The 24,963-nt window shown below is 45.3% G+C and overlaps 1 protein-coding gene across 1 annotated transcript in view; it reads left to right on the plus strand.

Annotated features, from left to right (window-relative positions):
* Window positions 1-24,963, plus strand: part of OCA2 (OCA2 melanosomal transmembrane protein) — a 665,305-nt gene that overhangs the window by 62,266 nt on the left and 578,076 nt on the right. The window lies entirely within an intron of this gene.

The following is a 24,963-nucleotide window of genomic DNA, read 5'->3' on the forward strand; positions in this document are numbered from 1 at the left end:
AAAAGTTTGTTTTGCGCTCTTTTTCAGCCAATCAGGATCCACGGACACTGTGGGCAACGTGATGACATAGGCACGGGTCACCACCATCTTTCAGAAGGGCATGCAAGTGATTGGCTTGCTTTGGTGGGCGTCACAGGGGGTATAAAAGGGCGTGCACGCCGACCGCCATCTTACTTCTTCCGATCTTAGTATAGGGAGAGGTTGCTGCTGATTCTGTAGGGAGAGCGTTAGGCAGGGAAGAAGACAAAAAAACTGCTTCTGCTGCTAGCGATTTGGCCTGCACAACACACCAGTCACTGTGTGTGCAGTGCAAGGGGAGGCTATATAGTGGTGTATCAGTGGTGTTGGTTGTTGGGCTGCCTTCTAAGGCTTCCTGACATTCCTGCATTGCTGTTTACCCACTGCTCCGCAAACTGCTTTTTTAAAAGCAATCCCAATTTTTTTTTTTTGTCCTGCTGAGAAGAAAAAAAAACTGCTTCTGCTGCTAGCAATTTGGCCTGCACAACACACCAGTCACTGTGTGTGCAGTGCAAGGGGAAGCTATATAGTGGTGTATCAGTGGTGTTGGTTGTTGGGCTGCCTTTTAAGGCTTCCTGACAGGCTGGCATTGCTGTTTACCCACTGCTCCGCAAACTGCTTTTTTAAAAGCAATCCAATCTCCCTTATCCTCTAGTCACTTTTGTCACAGCTGTGCCATCGAGCCTGTCACATAGCGCTCAGATATCAGTGGGCCTCACACACTCCAAAAGTGTCCACTGTCCACAAGTGTGTGCAGAAATTCAAAATCTCCCTTATCCTCTAGTCACTTTTGTCACAGCTGTGCCATCGAGCCTGTCACATAGCGCTCAGATATCAGTGGGCCTCACACACTCCAAAAGTGTCCACTGTCCACAAGTGTGTGCAGAAATTCAAAATCTCCCTTATCCTCTAGTCACTTTTGTCACAGCTGTGCCATCGAGCCTGTCACATAGCGCTCAGATATCAGTGAGCCTCACACAATCCAAAAGTGTCCAGTGTCCAAAAGTGTGTGCAGAGATTCAAAAATCTCCCTTATCCTCTAGTCACTTTTGTCACAGCTGTGCCATCGAGCCTGTCACATAGCGCTCAGATATCAGTGGGCCTCACACAATCCAAAAGTGTCCACTGTCCACAAGTGTGTGCAGAAATTCAAAATCTCTCTTATCCTCTAGTCACTTTTGTCACAGCTGTGCCATCGAGCCTGTCACATAGCGCTCAGATATCAGTGGGCCTCACAGAATCCAAAAGTGTCCAGTGTCCAAAAGTGTGTGCAGAGATTCAAAAATCTCCCTTATCCTCTAGTCACTTTTGTCACAGCTGTGCCATCGAGCCTGTCACATAGCGCTCAGATATCAGTGGGCCTCACACAATCCAAAAGTGTCCAGTGTCCAAAAGTGTGTGCAGAGATTCAAAATCTCCCTTATCCTCTAGTCACTTTTATCACAGCTGTGCCATCGAGCCTGTCACATAGCGCTCAGATATTCATTGGGCCTCACACAATCCAAAAGTGTCCAGTGTCCAAAAGTGTGTGCAGAGATTCAAAATCTCCCTTATCCTCTAGTCACTTTTGTCACAGCTGTGCCATCGAGCCTGTAAAATAGCGCTCAGATATCAGTGGGCCTCACACAATCCAAAAGTGTCCACTGTCCACAAGTGTGTGCAGCAATTCAAAATCTCCCTTATCCTCTAGTCACTTTTGTCACAGCTGTGCCATCGAGCCTGTCACATAGCGCTCAGATATCAGTGGGCCTCACACAATCCAAAAGTGTCCAGTGTCCAAAAGTGTGTGCAGAGATTCAAAATCTCCCTTATCCTCTAGTCACTTTTGTCACAGCTGTGCCATCGAGCCTGTCACATAGCGCTCAGATATCAGTGGGCCTCACACAATCCAAAAGTGTCCAGTGTCCAAAAGTGTGTGCAGAGATTCAAAATCTCCCTTATCCTCTAGTCACTTTTGTCACAGCTGTGCCATCGAGCCTGTCACATAGCGCTCAGATATCAGTGGGCCTCACACAATCCAAAAGTGTCCAGTGTCCAAAAGTGTGTGCAGAGATTCAAAATCTCCCTTATCCTCTAGTCACTTTTGTCACAGCTGTGCCATCGAGCCTGTCACATAGCGCTCAGATATCAGTGGGCCTCACACAATCCAAAAGTGTCCAGTGTCCAAAAGTGTGTGCATAGATTCAAAATCTCCCTTATCCTCTAGTCACTTTTGTCACAGCTGTGCCATCGAGCCTGTCACATAGCGCTCAGATATCAGTGGGCCTCACACAATCCAAAAGTGTCCACTGTCCACAAGTGTGTGCAGAAATTCAAAATCTCCCCTGTCCTATAGACACCTTGTACCTTGTTTTACATTACTATATAGTTTGTTGGATTTTGTCTACATTTCTACCAAAAATGAGGAAGGCTGGTGGAAGAGGCCGTGGAATTGGGCGGGGGTTGGCAGCTGGTAATGATGGTGTTGGTGGTGGATCTGATGGTAGTGGCAAGAGCAAAATAGGACCGAATGCAGGAGGTGCTGACCCTGCGTCATCGTCTGGCTACATAAGGCCTCGAATGCTTAGTTTTCTAGGAGTTGGCAAACCGCTTTTAAAGCCAGAGCATCAGGAAAAAGTTTTGTCTTACATTGCTGACTCAGCCTCCAGCTCTATCGCCTCCTCTTCTTCAGTTGTAAAAAGTAAAAGCACTGAGTCGTCATTGGAGGCTCATGTTCATGAACCACACCTTTCCTTGTGTCCTTCACCCCAACCAAGATTGAAGGATGACGCAGGCCATACTACTGATTACTCCATGGAGCTGTTTTCACATACCATGCCTGGATTATCAAGTCAAATGGTGAATTACCCAGGCCAAGATGAATCTGACATGGAGTGCACTGATGCACAGCCGCTGATGGATGATTCTGCTGGTACATTCACTCAGAGCACTACATTGTCCTCGCAGTGTACAGAGCCAGATTCTGACCCTGATGAGACTCAGGTGCCCCTTCCCGCACACTATACCACCATACACGGTGACACAGAGGAAGGTGCACATGACATAGAAGAGGAGGTGATGGATGACCCAGTTGTTGACCCAGATTGGCATCCATTGGGGGAAGAGGGTGCTGCTTCCAATAGCTCAGATGAGGAGCATCCACAGCAGACATCGACATCGCAACAGCTGTTATCTGGCAGGCCCGGAGCACTCCAAAGACAGGTTCCAAACATCAAAAGAGTTGCTGGACAGCTTGTCCAGAGGGTCAAAAGATCACAGCGTGCTAGGCCGCAAAATGTCTGCCAAAGTAGGAAGAGTGCAGTGTGGCACTTTTTTGAACAAAATCCTCATGATCAGGCCAAGGTTATCTGTAAGAAGTGCGCAAAGACCTTTAGCCGAGGGAAAAATTTGAATACCAGTTGCATGCTTAGACATTTAACCAGCATGCACTTGCAAGCGTGGACACAACACCAAACCTCAAGTGCCACATGTGCAACTGATCACAACGAAGGTAGTCAGCAACGCTACATTGTTTCCCCCACTGTAAGCCCACCGGTTAGCACAGCAGCAAATGTTGAGGTGTCGTTGCAAGACCACAGCAGTCAGGGAATCCCACTGTTATATCAACGAAAGACTGATTCTAGGCCATCAGAAAGAACACCAACTCCATCACCATCATCAACCCTCTCTCAGTCCGCCCTGTCCACCGCTACTTCCACCATATGCAGCTCTCAAGTCCAGCTCACCCTCCCAGACACTATGAGTAGGTCAAGAAAGTACTCAGTCTCTCATCCGCGTACACTGGGTTTGAACGCCCACATTGCCAAACTAATCTCGTTTGAGATGATGCCCTTTCGGTTGGTGGAAAGCACAGCTTTCCGCGAACTCATGGCTTATGCAGTACCACGCTATGACCTACCCAGTCGCCACTTCTTCTCTCACAAAGCCATCCCAGCCCTCCACCATCATGTGAAAGACCGCATTGTCCATGCACTCAAGCAGTCAGTGAGCGGAAAGGTGCACCTCACAACTGATGCATGGTCCAGTCGGCATGGCCAGGGCCGTTACGTGTCCATCACTGCGCACTGGGTTAATGTGGTGGATGCAGGGTCCACAGGGGACAGCGGTGGTGGGACAGTGCTGCCTAGCCCACGGTATAGGAAACAGTTGGCTGTAGGCGTTCGACCCTCCTCCTCCTCCTCCTCCAGAAGCGAAAGCTCGTCCACAGAGCGCAGTCGTACGAGCACTCCATCTGCAGCTGCCACTGTTGCACACAATGTGTCCCCCTATCGAGCAGCTAGTGGAAAGCATCAGCAGGCTGTGTTGCAGATGATGTGTTTGGGCGACAGACACACCGCCGAGGTGCTGGCCGAGTACTTGAAGCGACAAACTGAGTCATGGCTGGGCAGTGTACATCTTGAGGCAGGCAAGGTAGTTAGTGATAACGGCCGTAATTTTGTGGCAGCCATAGCCCTTTCAAAACTCAGCCACATACCTTGCTTGGCTCACACCTTGAACCTGGTGGTGCAGTGCTTCCTCAAAATTTATCCGGAGTTAACAGCCCTGCTTCAGAAAGTGCGAAGACTGTGCGCGCACATCCGCCGGTCGCCTGTACACTCCGTTCATATGCAGAAGCTGCAGCGATTGCTCCACCTTCCCAACCACCGCCTCATTATCGACATTGCAACAAGGTGGAACTCCACCCTGCACATGGTGGAGCGGCTGTGCGAGCAGAGGCAGGCCATAATGCATTTGTGGGAGGATACACGGCCAGGCACTTTGAGAGCAGACATGGAGTTGACAGGTGTGCAGTGGTCAAAGCTGAAAGACCTTTGTAAAGTCCTTCAGTGTTTTGAGGAATGCACACGGCTGGTAAGCGCAGACGACGCCATCCTAAGCATGAGCATCCCACTTATGCGTCTGCTCATGCAAACTTTGACGCACCTTAAGGAGCAGGCGTCTGCAGCCAATGTTGATGAGGAGGAAGAGGAGGAGGGAATCCTTGATGACATTCAGTCATTGTCTGCTCAGGGACCTCTCCTGGACGAGGTGGAGGAAGAAGAGGAGGAGGAGGATGATGATGGGGATGATTACTTAGGGGAGGAGGATGCATCTCGTGGGGCAAGTGAAAATGTTGGCGTGGCAAGGTCTGGTACAGGGTTTGTGCGTGACTGGTGGGATGTGGATTTGCCAGAAAGTGCTCCTCCTCCCAGCACTCGCAGTGCATCATTGACACCGGGAACATTGGCCCACATGTCAGATTATGCCTTGCGGATCCTAAAAAGGGACCCCCGCATTGCCAAAATGATGAACGATGACGACTACTGGTTGGCCAGCATCCTGGATCCACGCTATAAAGGCAAATTACAAAACATCATGCCACAGGAGAACCTTGACCTAATATTGGCTAATAAACAAGCAACTCTGGTAAATCGGTTGCTTGAGGCATTCCCAGCACACAGCAGCGGTGATGGTTCTCACACGAGCCGTACGGGCCGGGGGCAGCTTGGCAGAGGTGTTCGTGGTGCACACAGCAGAAGTGGCATTGGAGACAGGGGTTTCATGACAATGTTGTGGACTGATTTTTCAAATACCGCTCACACAACTGGTAATACTGCATCGATGGAAAGTGACAGGAGACAGCAGTTGTCAACTATGGTTACAAACTACTTTTCCTCCCATATCGATGTTCTCCCACACAGGTCATTCCCCTTTGACTATTGGGCCGCTAAACTGGACACCTGGCCTGAATTGGCCCAATATGCCTTACAGGAGCTCGCTTGCTCAGCTGCAAGTGTGCTATCGGAAAGAGTCTTCAGTGCAGCTGGATCAATCCTGACAGAAAAAAGGACCCGTCTGTCAACCCAAAATGTGGATGATCTAACCTTCATTAAAATGAACCACGCATGGGTTTCCAAGGATTTTGTCCCACCTTCCCCTGATGACACATAGGGTGACAGAAAAATGGCTTGCTTTGGTCCACCTCTTCCTGGTACTTCACCTATTTCGCCTTTTGCATCAGCTGAATGTCCAACATCAACATATGCCACTTTCTAAAACTCCCTAACTGTGCTGCCTCCCCCCCCATGGCCGGGGTCACCACCTACCGCACGACACCATGCGAGTGCCGTTGCCCTGGACAGGTGGGTAGGCCGACTCTTGGGCGCGGGCAATGGCACAGGGTCCCTCATAGTGCAATCAAGTGTCTCTGATGGTGGTGGTGCACACCCGCCGTCAGACACACCGCTGTACTATGAGGGGCCCAGTGCCAGTACCGACGCCCACGAGTGGGCCCCCCTTGCTTGGGCAGGGCCCCGGCATTTGCAATCTTTACCTCTCCCTGCTCCTCCGCTGTGTAATCTGGGCCGTCAAATCCATACTGTGCCTGACACCGTCTGAGCCTGCCTCCTGAGACATATATTTTGAATGTGTACGCTATCCATACATGTTATCCAGGGATACGGTACCCTTTCTAACCTTTGTACAATCACGTGCAATCCATACTGGGCCTAACACCGTCTGAGCCTGCCTCCTGAGACATATATTTTGAATGTGTACGCTATCCATACATGTTATCCGGGGATACGGTACCCTTTCTAACCTTTGTGCAATCACGTGCAATCCATACTGGGCCTAACACCGTCTGAGCCTGCCTCATGCTGTATAGACATATATTTTGAATGTGTACGCTATCCATACATGTTATCCAGGGATACGGTACCCTTTCTAACCTTTGTGCAATCACGTGCAATCCATACTGGGCCTAACACCGTCTGAGCCTGCCTCCTGAGACATATATTTTGAATGTGTACGCTATCCATACATGTTATCCGGGGATACGGTACCCTTTCTAACCTTTGTGAAATCATGTGCAATCCATACTGGGCCTAACACCGTCTGAGCCTGCCTCATGCTGTATAGACATATTTTGAATGTGTACGCTATCCATACATGTTATCCAGGGATACGGTACCCTTTCTAACCTTTGTGCAATCACGTGCAATCCATACTGGGCCTAACACCGTCTGAGCCTGCCTCATGCTGTATAGACATATATTTTTAATGTGTACGCTATCCATACATGTTATCCAGGGATACGGTACCCTTTCTAACCTTTGTGCAATCACGTGCAATCCATACTGGGCCTAACACCGTCTGAGCCTGCCTCATGCTGTATAGACATATATTTTGAATGTGTACGCTATCCATACATGTTATCCAGGGATACGGTACCCTTTCTAACCTTTGTGCAATCACGTGCAATCCATACTGGGCCTAACACCGTCTGAGCCTGCCTCATGCTGTATAGACATATATTTTGAATGTGTACGCTATCCATACATGTTATCCAGGGATACGGTACCCTTTCTAACCTTTGTGCAATCACGTGCAATCCATACTGGGCCTAACACCGTCTGAGCCTGCCTCCTGAGACATATATTTTGAATGTGTACGCTATCCATACATGTTATCCGGGGATACGGTACCCTTTCTAACCTTTGTGAAATCATGTGCAATCCATACTGGGCCTAACACCGTCTGAGCCTGCCTCATGCTGTATAGACATATTTTGAATGTGTACGCTATCCATACATGTTATCCAGGGATACGGTACCCTTTCTAACCTTTGTGCAATCACGTGCAATCCATACTGGGCCTAACACCGTCTGAGCCTGCCTCATGCTGTATAGACATATATTTTTAATGTGTACGCTATCCATACATGTTATCCAGGGATACGGTACCCTTTCTAACCTTTGTGCAATCACGTGCAATCCATACTGGGCCTAACACCGTCTGAGCCTGCCTCATGCTGTATAGACATATATTTTGAATGTGTACGCTATCCATACATGTTATCCAGGGATACGGTACCCTTTCTAACCTTTGTGCAATCACGTGCAATCCATACTGGGCCTAACACCGTCTGAGCCTGCCTCATGCTGTATAGACATATATTTTTAATGTGTACGCTATCCATACATGTTATCCAGGGATACGGTACCCTTTCTAACCTTTGTGCAATCACGTGCAATCCATACTGGGCCTAACACCGTCTGAGCCTGCCTCATGCTGTATAGACATATATTTTGAATGTGTACGCTATCCATACATGTTATCCAGGGATACGGTACCCTTTCTAACCTTTGTGTAATCACGTGCAATCCATACTGGGCCTAACACCGTCTGAGCCTACCTCCTGAGACATATTTTGAATGTGTACGCTATCCATACATGTTATCCAGGGACACGGTACCCTTTCTAACCTTTGTGCAATCACGTGCAATCCACACTGGGCCTAACACCGTCTGAGCCTGCCTCATGCTGTATAGACATATATTTTGAATGTGTACGCTATCCATACATGTTATTCAGGGATACGGTACCCTTTCTAACCTTTGTGCAATCACGTGCAATCCATACTGGGCCTAACACCGTCTGAGCCTGCCTCATGCTGTATAGACATATATTTTGAATGTGTACGCTATCCATACATGTTATCCAGGGATACGGTACCCTTTCTAACCTTTGTGCAATCACGTGCAATCCATACTGGGCCTAACACCGTCTGAGCCTGCCTCCTGAGACATATATTTTGAATGTGTACGCTATCCATACATGTTATCCGGGGATACGGTACCCTTTCTAACCTTTGTACAATCACGTGCAATCCATACTGGGCCTAACACCGTCTGAGCCTGCCTCCTGAGACATATATTTTGAATGTGTACGCTATCCATACATGTTATCCGGGGATACGGTACCCTTTCTAACCTTTGTGCAATCACGTGCAATCCATACTGGGCCTAACACCGTCTGAGCCTGCCTCATGCTGTATAGACATATATTTTGAATGTGTACGCTATCCATACATGTTATCCAGGGATACGGTACCCTTTCTAACCTTTGTGCAATCACGTGCAATCCATACTGGGCCTAACACCGTCTGAGCCTGCCTCATGCTGTATAGACATATATTTTGAATGTGTACGCTATCCATACATGTTATCCAGGGATACGGTACCCTTTCTAACCTTTGTGCAATCACGTGCAATCCATACTGGGCCTAACACCGTCTGAGCCTGCCTCATGCTGTATAGACATATATTTTGAATGTGTACGCTATCCATACATGTTATCCAGGGATACGGTACCCTTTCTAACCTTTGTGCAATCACGTGCAATCCATACTGGGCCTAACACCGTCTGAGCCTGCCTCATGCTGTATAGACATATATTTTGAATGTGTACGCTATCCATACATGTTATCCAGGGATACGGTACCCTTTCTAACCTTTGTGCAATCACGTGCAATCCATACTGGGCCTAACACCGTCTGAGCCTGCCTCATGCTGTATAGACATATATTTTGAATGTGTACGCTATCCATACATGTTATCCAGGGATACGGTACCCTTTCTAACCTTTGTGTAATCACGTGCAATCCATACTGGGCCTAACACCGTCTGAGCCTACCTCCTGAGACATATATTTTGAATGTGTACGCTATCCATACATGTTATCCAGGGACACGGTACCCTTTCTAACCTTTGTGCAATCACGTGCAATCCATACTGGGCCTAACACCGTCTGAGCCTGCCTCATGCTGTATAGACATATATTTTGAATGTGTACGCTATCCATACATGTTATTCAGGGATACGGTACCCTTTCTAACCTTTGTGCAATCACGTGCAATCCATACTGGGCCTAACACCGTCTGAGCCTGCCTCATGCTGTATAGACATATATTTTGAATGTGTACGCTATCCATACATGTTATCCAGGGATACGGTACCCTTTCTAACCTTTGTGCAATCACGTGCAATCCATACTGGGCCTAACACCATCTGAGCCTGCCTCCTGAGACATATATTTTGAATGTGTACGCTATCCATACATGTTATCCAGGGATACGGTACCCTTTCTAACCTTTGTGCAATCACGTGCAATCCATACTGGGCCTAACACCGTCTGAGCCTGCCTCATGCTGTATAGACATATATTTTGAATGTGTACGCTATCCATACATGTTATCCAGGGATACGGTACCCTTTCTAACCTTTGTGCAATCACGTGCAATCCATACTGGGCCTAACACCGTCTGAGCCTGCCTCCTGAGACATATATTTTGAATGTGTACGCTATCCATACATGTTATCCAGGGATACGGTACCCTTTCTAACCTTTGTGCAATCACGTGCAATCCATACTGGGCCTAACACCGTCTGAGCCTGCCTCCTGAGACATATATTTTGAATGTGTACGCTATCCATACATGTTATCTGGGGATACGGTACCCTTTCTCACCTTTGTGCAATCACGTGTAATCCATACTGGGCCTAACACCGTCTGAGCCTGCCTCCTGAGACATATATTTTGAATGTGTACGCTATCCATACATGTTATCTGGGGATACGGTACCCTTTCTCACCTTTGTGCAATCACGTGTAATCCATACTGGGCGTGAGAATGGCTGGCGAGCTGTTAAGCAAGCTACAGCACCTGTCCAGACAAGTACAGGGATTCCCTAGCGAGGAGACTTATTTGATTGTTTTCAATGTTGGGACAGCAATTTTTGGGGAGCACTATACTCTGGAGAATGATAGATGGGGCCCACCATACACTGGAACATTCCAAAGGTGGACATCAGACACTGGAGCAGCATTTACAGGGCCCAGTATACACTAGAGCATTAGAAATGGGGCCCATTATGTTTGGAGCATTATTTGGGCCCATAAGACAGTGGAGCTTCATCCATGGGGACCAACATATACTGTAGCATTATGTGGAGCTCATCATATACTGTTTCAAACATTATATGGGACCAATGATTCTGTATGAAGAAATAGATGGGCCTCGTCATGAGATGTAAAAAGTGAGGTATTTTTCATTGTACTATACCGCTATTTATCTGCCGTATCGGAGCATGATGAGTTGTGGTATGTGTTAAATGGGTGCTCTTTCGCCCAGGGCACATGAAAACCTGCAGCCAGCCCTCCCCCCCCACAACTTTAGCCAAATAACCCCCATTTTTCAGTGCGTAACTTGTATTATGAAGTTAATTAAGGTTGACAAGCTTAAGAAAGAAGAATTGATGCTTTTGGTATTCAAATGGGCACTGTAGGTGTGTTTCCTGTCCTCCTCTCACTGCCGACTTTTATTCCCCATTGACTTACATTGGGTTTCGTGTTTCGGGATGACCCCGACTTTTCCCTATAATCGGACGATCTTGCTCGACCCGACTTTTGGAAAAGTCGGGTTTCACGAAACGAAACGCGACCCTAAAAAACCAAAAGTCGCTCAACTCTACCCGCCATGTAACAATATTGTCCATCCTGTAATAATGTCACAATCCTGGCCATCTCCTGTTATAATGTTCCCATCCTGGTCCCTTCCTGTAATAATATCTCCATTCTGCAATAATGTCCCCCTTCATGAGCCCCTTCCTGTAATAATGTTCCTTTGCTCGGCCCCTTCCTTTAATAATGTCGCCCATCCAGGATCCCTTTCAGTAATAACATCTCCCATTCTGGGCCCCCTCCTGGCACAATGTCCATCATCATGGGCCCATTCCAGTTTTAATGTCCCCCATCCTGGGCCCTTCCCACAATGTTGTTCCCAATCATTGGCTTCTTCCTGGTGTAATGACCTCCCTCCTGAGCCTCATCCTGGTATAATGATACCTTTTTGGAATCCTTCTAACAATGTACAATACAAAATAATATTGTGATACCGTGTTAGCCAGAAAAATAGATGTAAATACTTATGTCCCCCCATAAAATTGAGAAAAGCATTCATACCTCCCAACATTTGAAGAAGGTAAAGAGGGATAAAGGCGGCGGTGCGCGCAGCGGGCCGCAGCAAATTTTAGGCCACGCCCCTAGCCACACCCATTTAAGCCACACCCATTTACTCCTGTGTCCCCTCTGTACTCCTCTGTCCACCCCAGACTCCTGTGTCCCCTCTGTACTCATCTGTCCACCCCAGACTCCTCTGTTCTCCTCTGTCCACCCCAGACTTCTGTGTCCCCTCTGTACTCCTCTGTCCACCCCAGACCCCTGTGTCCCCTCTGTACTCCTCTGTCCACCCCAGACCCCTGTGTCCCCTCTGTACTCCTCTGTCCACCCAGATGCCTCTGTCCCTTCTGTCCACCCGACTCCTCTGTCCCCTTTGTACTCCTCTGTCCACCCCAAACTCCTGTGTCTACCCCAGACTCCTCTGTTCGCCTCTGTCCACCCCAGACTTCTGTGTCCCCTGTGTACTCCTCTGTCCACCCCAGACCCCTGTGTCCCCTCTGTACTCCTCTGTCCACCCAGATGCCTCTGTCCCTTCTGTCCACCCGACTCCTCTGTCCCCTTTGTACTCCTCTGTCCACCCCAAACTCCTGTGTCTACCCCAGACTCCTCTGTTCGCCTCTGTCCACCCCAGACCCCTGTGTCCCCTCTGTACTCCTCTGTCCACCCAGATGCCTCTGTCCATTCTGTCCACCCCAGACTCCTGTGTCTCCTCTGTACTCCTCTGTCCACCCCAAACTCCTGTGTCTACCCCAGACTCCTCTGTTCTCCTCTGTCCACCCCAGACTTCTGTGTCCCCTCTGTAGTCCTCTGTCACCCCAGACTCCTGTGTCCCCTCTGTACTCCTCTGTCCACCCCAGATGCCTCTGTCCCTTCTGTCCACCCCAGACTCCTCTGTCCCCTCTAGTCCTCTCTGGACTCCTTTCTCTCCTTCAGACTCCTCAGTCCCCTCTGGACTCATCTGACCCCTTTAGTTCCCTGTCCCTTCTGTCCCCTCTGGACTTCTCTCTCCCCCAGACTCCACTGTCCCCTCCAGACTCCTATCTCCCTCAGACTCCACTGTCCCCTTCAGACCTCTCTGTCCCCGAGACTCCACTGTCCCCCCCAGACTCAGCTTGTTCCGTGTACCTGAGTGCCTGACCGCGTCCTCACAGAACCACACGCTCTCTGGGCACTTGCTTCAGGCCGGGGGCGCGTCTCCTTGGTGATATACGGTAGCTGTAGTTCCGGGTTCTTGCTTCCTGGGGCTGGGCTGGAGATGAGCTCTGTGCTCCCTGTGGATGTGAAGCGGCGATCCCCGCACTGTGCTGGCTGGCCTCTGCTGTATTTTGCGGTCATGCGATCGCGGGATAGAAAGCTTCCCGGCCGGGACGGCGGGATAAGGACCAGAAATTGGGTCTGTCCCGCGGGAATCGGGAGGGTTGGGACCATTGAGTATTGAAGGAGTGATACCTTTATTGGCTAACCAGAGAAACTATATTTGCAAGCAAGCTTTCAGGGCTCAGAAGGCCCCTTCATCAGGCTGGATCAAGCCTGATGAAGGGGCCTTCTGAGCCCTGAAAGCTTGCTTGCAAATATAATTTCTCTGGTTAGCCAATAAAGGTATCACTCTTTGAATACTTTTCTCAATTTTTTGGGGGGACATAAGTATTTACATCTGGAATCCTTCTAGTAATACATATGTCACACATCCAGGGCCTCTTCCAGTAAAAATGTTCCTCCGTTCAGCTGCTCATCTCCAAGACATTTTTAAGAACATAAAAAAAGTTCTTCCTACCATCCGCTGCTCACATCATACAAGGCATCCTCTTGTATATCTGGTGCAGAAACTGGAAGCAGACTTAGGTGTGTCTTCCAAAGGCAAAGCGTGACACCACTGCAATTCGCCACCCATGACAAGCACGACACCTGTTGGCTTCTGATTGACCAGCGGTGTGAATTACAGTGCAGTGAGCCAACAATCCTCAGCACCACGGTACATTTCAGTTGAATATACGTCCTCAGTCACACAACCAATGTAAATCAGTGCAGGTGTCTGCTGGTTCCCTTCTGCACTGGCCCAGTCACTTTTGCACTGTCTGCGACCATAATCATTGCACCCCAGCTTGGTTGATTATTCTGCATATGTTTTTTTACATTCGTAGCACGTCATCCATTTATCCCTTTTGTAAATATGCACAATATCCTTTTTTACATGAACAATTTAATATTTAGTAAAATGCCAAATTCAGTTTCCTATAGTAAAAATTTAAAATTGTAATGGATCAATGAAAAAATGCATGATGGCAACCTGTATGTTTTTTGTGCACTTATTGACTTGTCCTTGTAGTGCATTCTGTGATTATTTATGTGCATGATTTATGAAGGGCAACACGGTGGTTCAGTGGATAGCATTGGGATCCTGGGTTCAAATCTCACCAAGAACATCTGCAAGGAGTTTGTATGTTCTCCTCATGTTTGCATAGGTTTCCTCTGGGTTCTCTGGTTTCCTCCCAACAATTCAAAAATACATACTGATAGGGAATCTAGATTATGAGCCTCAAACACCGTGCTGACCAGGTCTGTAAAACGCTGTGGAATTTATGGCACTACATACCGTATTTTTCGGACCATAAGACACACTTTTTTTCCCCTAAAATTTTTGGGGAAAATGGGGGTGTGTCCTATAATACCAATATACTTACAAATCCTGTGGCGGCGGCGGTCCTGATGCAGCCTCCCTTCCCAGGCTGGTGCGGCTGTGGTATGTCGATGGCTGTGGTGCAGCAGCAGCAGCGGGGCTCTGTGCTGCGTGGGGGGCTCAACCGGTATTTCATCAAAGCCTGGAAGCCCCCACAGCTCCGATGCTGTGGCCTCCAGAAAGATGGCCGCCGGGGGTGGTGTATGCTCAGATTCAGATCTCGGCAATGAGATCTCGTCCTGAAATCTGAATCTGAGCATGTGCCGCCCCCGGCGGCCATCTTTCTGGAGGCCTACAGGTGGCAGCAACGGAGCTACGGGGGCTTCTGGGCTTTGATGAAATGCTGGCAGAACCCCCCACACAGCACAGAGAGCCGCTGCTGCCCCAGGACAGAGCGCTGCCACCCCACAGAGCAATGCCACTCGACAGAGCCCAAGCCACCCCACAGAGCACCGACACTGCACAGAGCACCGCCGCAACACAGAGCACTGCCACCGCACCAGCCTGGGATGGGATTTCCCAGAGGCTACCGCACCTGCCTGGACCACCGAACGACCCCTGTGACCACTCCTCCACCTGTACCAATCCCTTCCCTGGTAAGATGGACCCCCATTTGACACTTTTTTTTCCCTATTTTTCTTCTGATAATTTGGGGTGTGTCTTATGGTCCGGTGCATCTTATAGTCCGAAAAATATGGTAGGTAAAATAAATAAAATGCAGAGCACCCATTCATGTGTTAAAAGGGTCATGTAAGCTACCACAATGGCTTGCTTTGGTCCTTGTGCATTTTTTTGCAAATCAAACCAAAGTATGATGTTTTCATTTATTAATGCGTAGCTCATGTAAGCAAAAAAAGCAGCCAAAAACTGCCATGTGAATAGTCTCGAAGACTATTAGGTATCATCAGTGAAAAACACTAGCAACACATACAAGAAAAAAGGACATGGGAAAGGCAAAAGCCTATAGAGCATTGGTGCTTTGTAGCTAGGTAATTTGTTCAATGTATATTTTGGATCGGACTGCATAACAACATGTCTTGCACAGCACTGAGATCGAATTGTTGCACTGCATCTAATATTTTTTTATGGTGTCACATTCTGAACTGCAACACAGTTGCAACTTTTTCAAACCTGCTGGACTCTCTACCTCTGGTTGCAAGTCACATGCAACTCACTTGCCATAAATTTCAATGCGGGTCCCATGCAGTAGCTATTTTTGTGCAACTTATCTGTGCTTCAGCTTTTGTTGGAGAGCTAATTAAAGCACTAAAAGGGCAGCTTGTTTGCAAGTCTCAGAGAAGTTGCACAAATGTTGACCCCCTGACGAAGGCAGAAACGCACGTTGGGGTCGGGCGTATCCTGGGGATCCCGCTTTTACAAGGCACAAGGGATTGGGCACATTGCTGGACATGCTTATTTATGGTCTGAAACACTAATATATGCTATATCTATCATTGAGTCAATATCCATAGTATTAGACATGTCCGTTTCTGATTATGTGAACCCCTGCTGGGTGCTACACATGCTTTTGCAAAGCACACGTAACTGAGTATATTGTTGGACATGCTTTCTTATATTATCTTATTCGCCATTGTGCACATACAGTCATGGCCAAAAGTTTTGAGAATGACACAAATATTATATTTTCACATGATCTGCTGCCCTCTGGTTTTTATGTGTGTTTGTCAGATGTTTTTATCACATACAGAAATATAATTGCAATCATATTATGAGTAACACAAGGTTATATTGACAGTTAGAATGAGTTAATGCAGCAAGTCAATATTTGCAGTGTTGACCCTTCTTCTTCAGGACATCAGCAATTCTCCCTGGCATGCTCTCAATCAACTTCTTTATCAAATCCTGACTGATAGCAGTCCATTCTTGCAAAATCAATGCTTTTATTTTGTCTGAATTTGAAGGTTTTTGTTTGTCCATCCATCTCTTGATGATTGACCACAAGTTCTCAATGGGATTAAGATCTGGGGAGTTTCCAGGCCATGGTCCCAAAATCTCTATGTTTTGATCCCTGAGCCATTTAGTTATCACCTTTGCTTTATGACAAGGTGCTCCATCATGTTGAAAAAGGCATTGTTGATCGCCAAACTGCTCTTGGACGGTTGGGAGAAGTTGCTCTTGGAGGGCATTCTGGTACCATTCTTTATTCATGGCTGTGTTTTTAGGCAAGACTGAGAGAGAGCCCATTCCCTTGACTGAGAATCCACCCCACACATGAATGGTTTCAGGATGCTTGACAGTTGGCATGAGACAAGACTGGTGGTAGCGCTCACCTGGTCTTCTCCGAATAAGCCATTTTCCAGATGTCCCAAACAATCGAAAGGGGATTCATCAGAGAAAATGACTTTACCCCAGTCCTCAGCAGTCCACTCCCTGTACCTCTTGCAGAATATCAGTCTGTCCATGATGTTTTTTCTGGAGAGAAGTGGCTTCTTTGCTGCCCTCCTTGAGACCAGGCCTTGCTCCAAGAGTCTCCGCCTCACAGTGCGTGCAGATGCACTCACACCTGCCTGCTGCCATTCCTGTGCAAGCTCTGCACTGCTGGTAGCCCGATCCCACAGCTGAAACACTATTAAGAGACGGTCCTGGCGATTGCTGGTCTTTCTTGGGCGTCCTGGAGCCTTTTTGGCAACAAGGGAACCTCTCTCCTTGAAGTTCTTGAAGATGCGATAGATTGTTGACTGAGGTGCAATCTTTCTAGCTGCGATACTCTTCCTTGTTAGGCCATTTTTGTGCAGTGCAATGATGACTGCACGTGTTTCTTTAGAGATAACCATGGTTAACAGAAGAGAAACAATGATGCCAAGCACCAGCCTCCTTTTAAAGTATCCAGTGGTGTCATTCTTACTTAATCATGACAGATTGATCTCCAGCCCTGTCCTCATCAACACCCACACCTGTGTTAATGGAGCAATCACTGAAACGATGTTAGCTGGTCCTTTTAAGGCAGGGCTGCAATGATGTTGAAATGTGTTTTGGGGGATAAAGTTAATTTTCTAGGCAAATATTGACTTTGCAAGTAATTGCTGTTAAGCTGATCACTCTTTATAACATTCTGGAGTATATGCAAATTGCCATTAGAAAAAATGAAGCAGTAGACTTTGTAAAAATTAATATTTGTGTCATTCTCAAAACTTTTGGCCATGACTATTTCTATTATTGGGCATGTCGGATTTCTATCATACTAGTAGCTATTCAGCATATACTGCATATTTTTCTGACAATAACACATGTTAGTCACACATGATTGCACTTCTGTGTTACTTTTTTGAGCGCAGCTTACATTTGCACTTGTAGCCTTGCTTAAAAAACCTTTTTCCTTGTGTTTCCATTTTCTTTTTGCACTTTGTATAAATATTGCTTTTTTTTTGCACATGACATTTTTTGCCTATTTTTGCACAAGCACTTTATACATGTTTGCATATTATATGTAAATACTTACCAGTATACTAATTATCCTTTGCTTAGTCAAAAGCATTTTTCAGTGATTATATCATATTTTATTAAGCCATATTATGTGCTGTGAAATGTGATCCCCAGTGTTGCCCTTCTTTTGGTATTTGTTCCCACCCCCCCTTTCTTAGTGATTTTTCTGTATTTCAATAAATTATTAATTTTATTGGACGTTTCGTTTTTTTCTCGTCGTGTAATTATTTATTTTCCGATTGTCCTCTGTTGTTTCCATTTGTCCATTCGTGCATTACTTAGGTTATTCATTATTTACATCTCTATATTAATGCACACTTTCTATTTTTGATATGCACTTTTGACCTTGGTATTTTCTGACCTAATTTAACTCTGGTTGCAAGTCACATACGACTCACTTGCCATAAATTTCAACAGTGGCGGACTGGAGTGCTAAGGGCCCACCAGTAACATTGACTTTGGGGGCCTACTTTTCACTTGCATACAAATATTACACTACTCTCGTTCACAAATGTACCTATATCTCTATATAATAAACTGGGTAGTTTGGTTAATGAATGATGAGATGCTGCTTTGTTCTCCACAGATTGAATTAATTGAATTATGCCAAGTACTGCCCATATAGTGGGGTTGAGGGCCCAGATCTGCACAGGGGCCCACCGGGGGATTCCCCTGTTACCCTAAGGGCCTGTCCGAGCCTGAATTTCAATGCAGGTCCCTTGCAGTATCTATTTTTGTACGACTTATCTGTGATCCAGCTTTTGTTGGAGAGCTAATTAAAGCACTAAAGCAGCAGCTTGTTTGCAAGTCTCAAAGAAGTTTCCCAAATGTTTTTGGTCACTATGAGGTTCCAACCTTAATCTTCCAGTTTTTGTACTATGACCATCTGCAGCACCATCTCAAATACAAGCTGGTGTTCAGCAAGGCAAAGGCTGGGACTATACTGCAAGTTTGGCCGCAACACTGGTCATGTGGCCAAAGATCACATTATACCACTGCTAAAATGCAACTTACTGCAGGTGAATGGAGTCATATTATGACTCCTTGGGTACTGCAACCAGCCAATTAGCAAATGTCAAACCCAGTTTGATATTTTGTGACTTGTTCATCGCGGTAATCTATGCAGCCTCAATCACTTCCACTATGATGCAATTTAGTGGCCAATAGCAATATTTAATTGTGTAACCTGTATTGTAATGTAGAGCCGGCCTTAGGCTTACTTATAGGCAATTTTCCCAATGTATTATCCAATTGTGATTTTCACTAAGCCATCATTTTATTTTATTTACTATGTTGTAACTTTATTCTGTCACTTCCAATTGCCAATCATTACCAGTCTAGGTCATAATCAAATTCTTGCTGCTTATAGATAGGTAATTACCATAAAAAAAAAAAAAAATGGAACGCATTAAAACTTTGGTAATCCATCATCAATAAAAGAGAGCAACGGGTACGCTAAAAGATATTATATTATTTTATCTTCAATTAAGTTGCTTCAGTAAAATTGTTAAATGTATGTTTATATTAAAGTTGCAAAGGGATTCTGTTCATTAAAATGAGCAAGATGATTCTTAGAAATCAGTGGCTCCTCAGCGGGACGGCACATACTAATTATGGTAAAATCCTAGCTGAATGTGAACATGCTGCTCTAATAAAATGAAACCAGTCAACAGAGATGTGTGAGATTAACTGACTTTTTATGTGACGGAGATTTCTCCTAAAAGTGAAAAAAAAAAAAGAAAATTCTGAGAATAGTTAAAATCTACCAAAGAATACATTTTAGATGTCTTTTTTGCCATGTGTCAATGCTGTAAGACATGTTTTAGATCAGCGCATTACATACGCATCTGTGTGCTTCTATTACGGACCCAAATCTTAGCCCGAATTAATGACATTACTTGTGTAGAAATATATACAATGACAAACAGCTCAGCTGCATTAGCACAATCAGATCCAAAGCATGCAATAGCAGTATTCAAATTAGTCACAATATATCTGCACTTTTCTTTCAGGCCTCTAATTCCAGGAGTAAATATTTTACAATTAATACAGACATAAGAACCCAGTTTGTGGCATAAATCCATTTCAGGTACCAAGTTATTTTTGGCATTCAGTGATGAGAGGATATCTGCCTGGCTTCATGGCCACAACCATTTACAGTACAACCCTTGAAGCAATCAAACATGACTACAGGCTCATTCAAACATCAGTTTTTCTAACCGTATTTTTCATGGATAGCACTGATGCTCACAGTATGATGGGGTAGTTCACATATCAAAGTTTTTTTCCTTAGACTGAGTGATCCACACAAAAGCACAGAAAACATGTCTGATATTTATCCGAATGTCGGATCAGACTCGCCGATGCGTGTCTATGGATTTGTGAATAAATCGGACAGTACTCGGACGTCATCCATGTGCATTTATTTTTCACTGACTTTTTAATAGGAAAAGGCTGAGAAACCTCCATCAGTTTTTTTTCATCCAAGAAAAACTGATGATACAATTGTTCAGAGTAAGGGGTGAAGAGGAAGAAGAGCCCAAAAGGGGTTACCACTCCTGCTCCGTGTCTGGAACCACCTAGCCAGACAGCAGGGTTGCTGGGGGGGGGGGGACTTTCTGGCTCAGACCAACTGAGCCATGTGACCATGGTGGGAAGTGACCAAAGGGAAGGGGCGGTGAACAGGAAGCTGTGCAGGGTGAGGGCGCGAAAGCAGAGCGCACGAGACAGAGAGCAGGCTGCAGCAAGGCGCTCCCAGAGAGAGAGAACTCCCCGTCAAAGGACTGAGACTGAAGGACAAGGCGTTGAAAGCGCCGTATGTGACTACGTGGACTCGGTAGCCTCCGTGACTAGAGGAGACTTACCCCCTGACAGTGCAGAGACAGTGACACGAGCGCGTAGTCCCAGGGACCGCAGTGACAAGCCGGAGCCCCTGAGTGTGGTAAAGAGACTTCATAGTGTGCGCAGCATCATTCCTGTGGATAGACAGATGGGGCATCAGACAGAGGCTCAGAGCAGGGGAGACTCAGGTTCGCATCAGCTCCCAGCTCCCTGCTTTAACCCCTGGAGGTCCCAACTTCATACAGAGTAGAGACTTTAGAGACTGCAAGTGCTGCTGTTGTTGGTGGCAACATGGAAGAAGTAGACTCTTCAATCAAGCTTTCCCCAGACGGATAAGTTATAATTATTTGAGTTTAACTGTTTCAATGCTGCATAACTGTTTTATTGCTTTCTTCAGTTCCATTGTGCTTGCTTTACCATTTTACACTGTCACATTTAACCCCCTACTGCTCCTCCCTGCGTGGAGAGAAAAATCCCTATAAATAAACCTTTAACTCTTGGTCTGTCTCGGATCCATGGCGACATTCTCAATACCTGCATTTTATTACACAATCTCGGATATTAAAAACTGACGCTCTGATCAAACTAATGACACTGATCAAAATCTGACCATTTTTTCTTTATTTTAAAAACCTTGATGTCTGAATGAGCTCTTATAGTGGAGCTGGCCCATTGATATCTATGCTTCTTAACTTTAAGGGGCTCATACTCACTTGCGAGAAATACAGAGGAGTGCAATCCGATAAAAATTGGACTGCACTCGGACTTCTTCAATAAGTGACATCTCATCTGCAATTTTTTTTCTCAGCTCAAATCGGACTGAGAAAAAAAATCTAAAACATGCTGCGTATTGCTGCGCATCTCGGACAAGACTCGCCAATACAAGTCAATGGGTGAGAGAAAAAAAAACATGCGAGTGCTGTCCGATTTTTATGCACTGATGTCCTTTGAAAAGCTGGAAATTCATGAATTCATGTCCGGCTACTGTAAAATCACACTGACAGCTCACAAAACACTTGACAGACATTATATATATATATATATATATATATATATATATATATATAAATACACGCACACACAGTTGTGGCCAAAAGTATTGACACCCCTGCAATTCTGTCAGATAATACTCAGTTACTCAGTTTCTTCCTGAAAATGATTGCAGACACAAATTCTTTGGTATTATTATTTTCAATTTTTCAATTAATTTGTCTTAAATGAAAAAACACAAGAGAGAATGAAGCAAAAAGCAAAACATTGATCATTTCACACAAAACTCCAAAAATGGGCCAGACAAAAGTATTGGCACCCTCAGCCTAATACTTGGTTGCACAATCTTTAACCAAAATAACTGCGACCAACCGCTTCCGGTAACCATCAATGAGTTTCTTACAATGCTCTGCTGGAATTTTAGACCATTCTTCTTTGGCAAACTGCTCCAGGTCCCTGATATTTCAAGGGTGCCTTCTCCAAACTGCCATTTTTAGATCTCTCCACAGGTGTTCTATGGGATTCAGGTCTGGACTCATTGCTGGCCACCTTAGAAGTCTCCACTGCTTTCTCTCAAACCATTTTCTAGTGCTTGTTGAAGTGTGTTTTGGGTCATTGTCCTGCTGGAAGACCCATGACCTCTGAGGGAGACCCAGCTTTCTCACACTGGGCCCTACATTATGCTGCAAAATTTGTTGGTAGTCTTCAGACTTCATAATGCCATGCACACGGTCAAGCTGTCCAGTGCCGGAGGCAGAAAAGCAACCCCAAAACATCAGGGAACCTCCGCCATGTTTGACTGTAGAGACTGTGGTTTTTTCTTTGCCTTTTTTTCTCCTGTAAACTCTATGTTGATGCCTTTGCCCAAAAAGCTCTACTTTTGACTCATCTGATCAGAGAACATTCTTCCAAAATGTTTTAGGCTTTTTTGGCAAACTCCAGCCTGGCTTTTTATGTCTCGGGGTAAGAAGTGGGGTCTTCCTGGGTCTCCTAACATACAGTACCTTTTCATTCAGACGCTGACGGATAGTACGGGTTGACACTGTTGTACCCTCGGACTGCAGGGCAGATTGAACTTGTTCGGATGTTAGTCGAGGTTCTATATCCAACATCCACACAATCTTGCGTTGAAATCTCTTGTCAATTTTTCTTTTCCGTCTACATCTAGGGAGGTTAGCCACAGTGCCATGGGCTTTAAACTTCTTGATGACACTGTGCACTAGGGTGACCGGATCTCATATGGGGGGGAAAAAATGTCAGAATCTTGTTTGTCTGGACCCCACAAAACGATTCCCCTTTCCAGATATTGAGAGAGCCAAAATTTGAGCTCGATCAAACGACGTTAACCCGTGCCGCTCGTCGCTCAAAGTTTGAAAAAATCCAAATTGAGGTATTTTAAGATTTAGGTATTTTGCATAGTCTGTTAGACTATAAAGAATGTGACAACAACATTGCAGAAATAGCCCTGACCAAATTTTCGAACCATTTGTGGTATTTGAATGCAGAGTTGGTGGGATTATCGTTTTTTGATCCCACCATTACAGACAATGAAAAGTTGTTAATGGCTAATAAATTGCTCAGTAGCACAGATGAACCATCAGAGCACGCTAACCTACATGAGTTGATAATTTTACATAGTTATCTAATCTATTCTAGAGCTTTTGTTAAAGTAGTTTTTGAAACGTCAGAATATAATGCTCGGCATTTGCTTACAACTTGCAGGACATATTGCTTTTGTTCTTCATCTTTTGTCAGAAGGTCGTTAAAGTCGGTTACTTCCTACCTCTTTTAATTTTTCTTTCCTAGCTATTGGATTTACAACCCTAGCGTGCTCTGATGGTTCATCTGTGCTACTGAGCAATTTATTAGCCATTAACAACTTTTCATTGTCTGTAATGGTGGGATCAAAAAACGATAATCCCACCAACTCTGCATTCAAATACCACAAATGGTTCGAAAATTTGGTCAGGGCTATTTCTGCAATGTTGTTGTCACATTCTTTATAGTCTAACAGACTATGCAAAATACCTAAATCTTAAAATACCTCAATTTGGATTTTTTCAAACTTTGAGCGACGAGCGGCACGGGTTAACATCGTTTGATCAAGCTCAAATTTTGGTTCTCTCAATATCTGGAAAGGGGAATCGCTTTGTGGGGTCCAGACGGACAAAATTCTGACATCGATTTTTTGCGGTCACCCTACTGTAGACACAGGAACATTCAGGTCTTTGGAGATGGACTTGTAGCCTTGAGATTGCTCATGCTTCCTCACAATTTGGTTTCTCAAGTCCTCAGACAGTTCTTTGGTCTTCTTTCTTTTCTCCATGCTCAATGTGGTACACACAAGGACACAGGACAGAGGTTGAGTCAACGTTAATCCATGTCAACTGGCTGCAAGTGTGATTTACTTATTGCCAACAACTGTTAGGTGCCACAGGTAAGTTACAGGTGCTGTTAATTACACAAAGTAGAGAAGCATCACATGATTTTTCGAACAGTGCCAATAATTTTGTCCACCCTCTTTTTTATGCTTGGTGTGGAATTATATCCAATTTGGCTTTAGGACAATTCTTTTTGTGTTTCTTCATTTAAGACAAATTAAATGAAGATAATAATACCAAAGAATTTGTGCTTGCAATCATTTTCAGGAAGAAACTAAGCATGATCTGACAGAATTGCAGGGGTGTCAATACTTTTGGCCACAACTGTATATATATATATATATACACACACACACACACACACACACACACACACACACACACACACACATTATAGATAGGTAGATACAGTAGATAGATATATATACATATAATATATAGACAAAAAAAGAACACAGCAGCACATGTGCATAAAACTCAGAAAAACATTAAAAACATTCAATTTAGATTAAACTTCTCAAAATTTTCCAAAAAATTTTTCAAAATTTTTTTTTTACTTACAGTAATAGATGAAAAATGATGTTTCTTAGTGCACAAACTGGCCAGTTCACGTAAGCCCATCAACCACGGCAAGGTGACCTTCCGTCCCTGCTCTACAATATAAGCCACTTCTGGGCCACCAGCACACAATTTTTGACAAACATGTCACTACTGGGCTAAGGCTACAATTTATGGGTAGGTAAAGCTCATAACGGCACCTGCAAGGCCAATGGGAGGAGTGTGTATTTATATATTATATATACATACATACACACACACACACACACAGACA

This window comes from Dendrobates tinctorius, unplaced genomic scaffold, assembly GCF_039654945.1.
Source record: "Dendrobates tinctorius isolate UK_male_01 unplaced genomic scaffold, ASM3965494v1 ptg000121l, whole genome shotgun sequence".
In the NCBI taxonomy this organism is placed as follows: domain Eukaryota; kingdom Metazoa; phylum Chordata; class Amphibia; order Anura; family Dendrobatidae; genus Dendrobates; species Dendrobates tinctorius.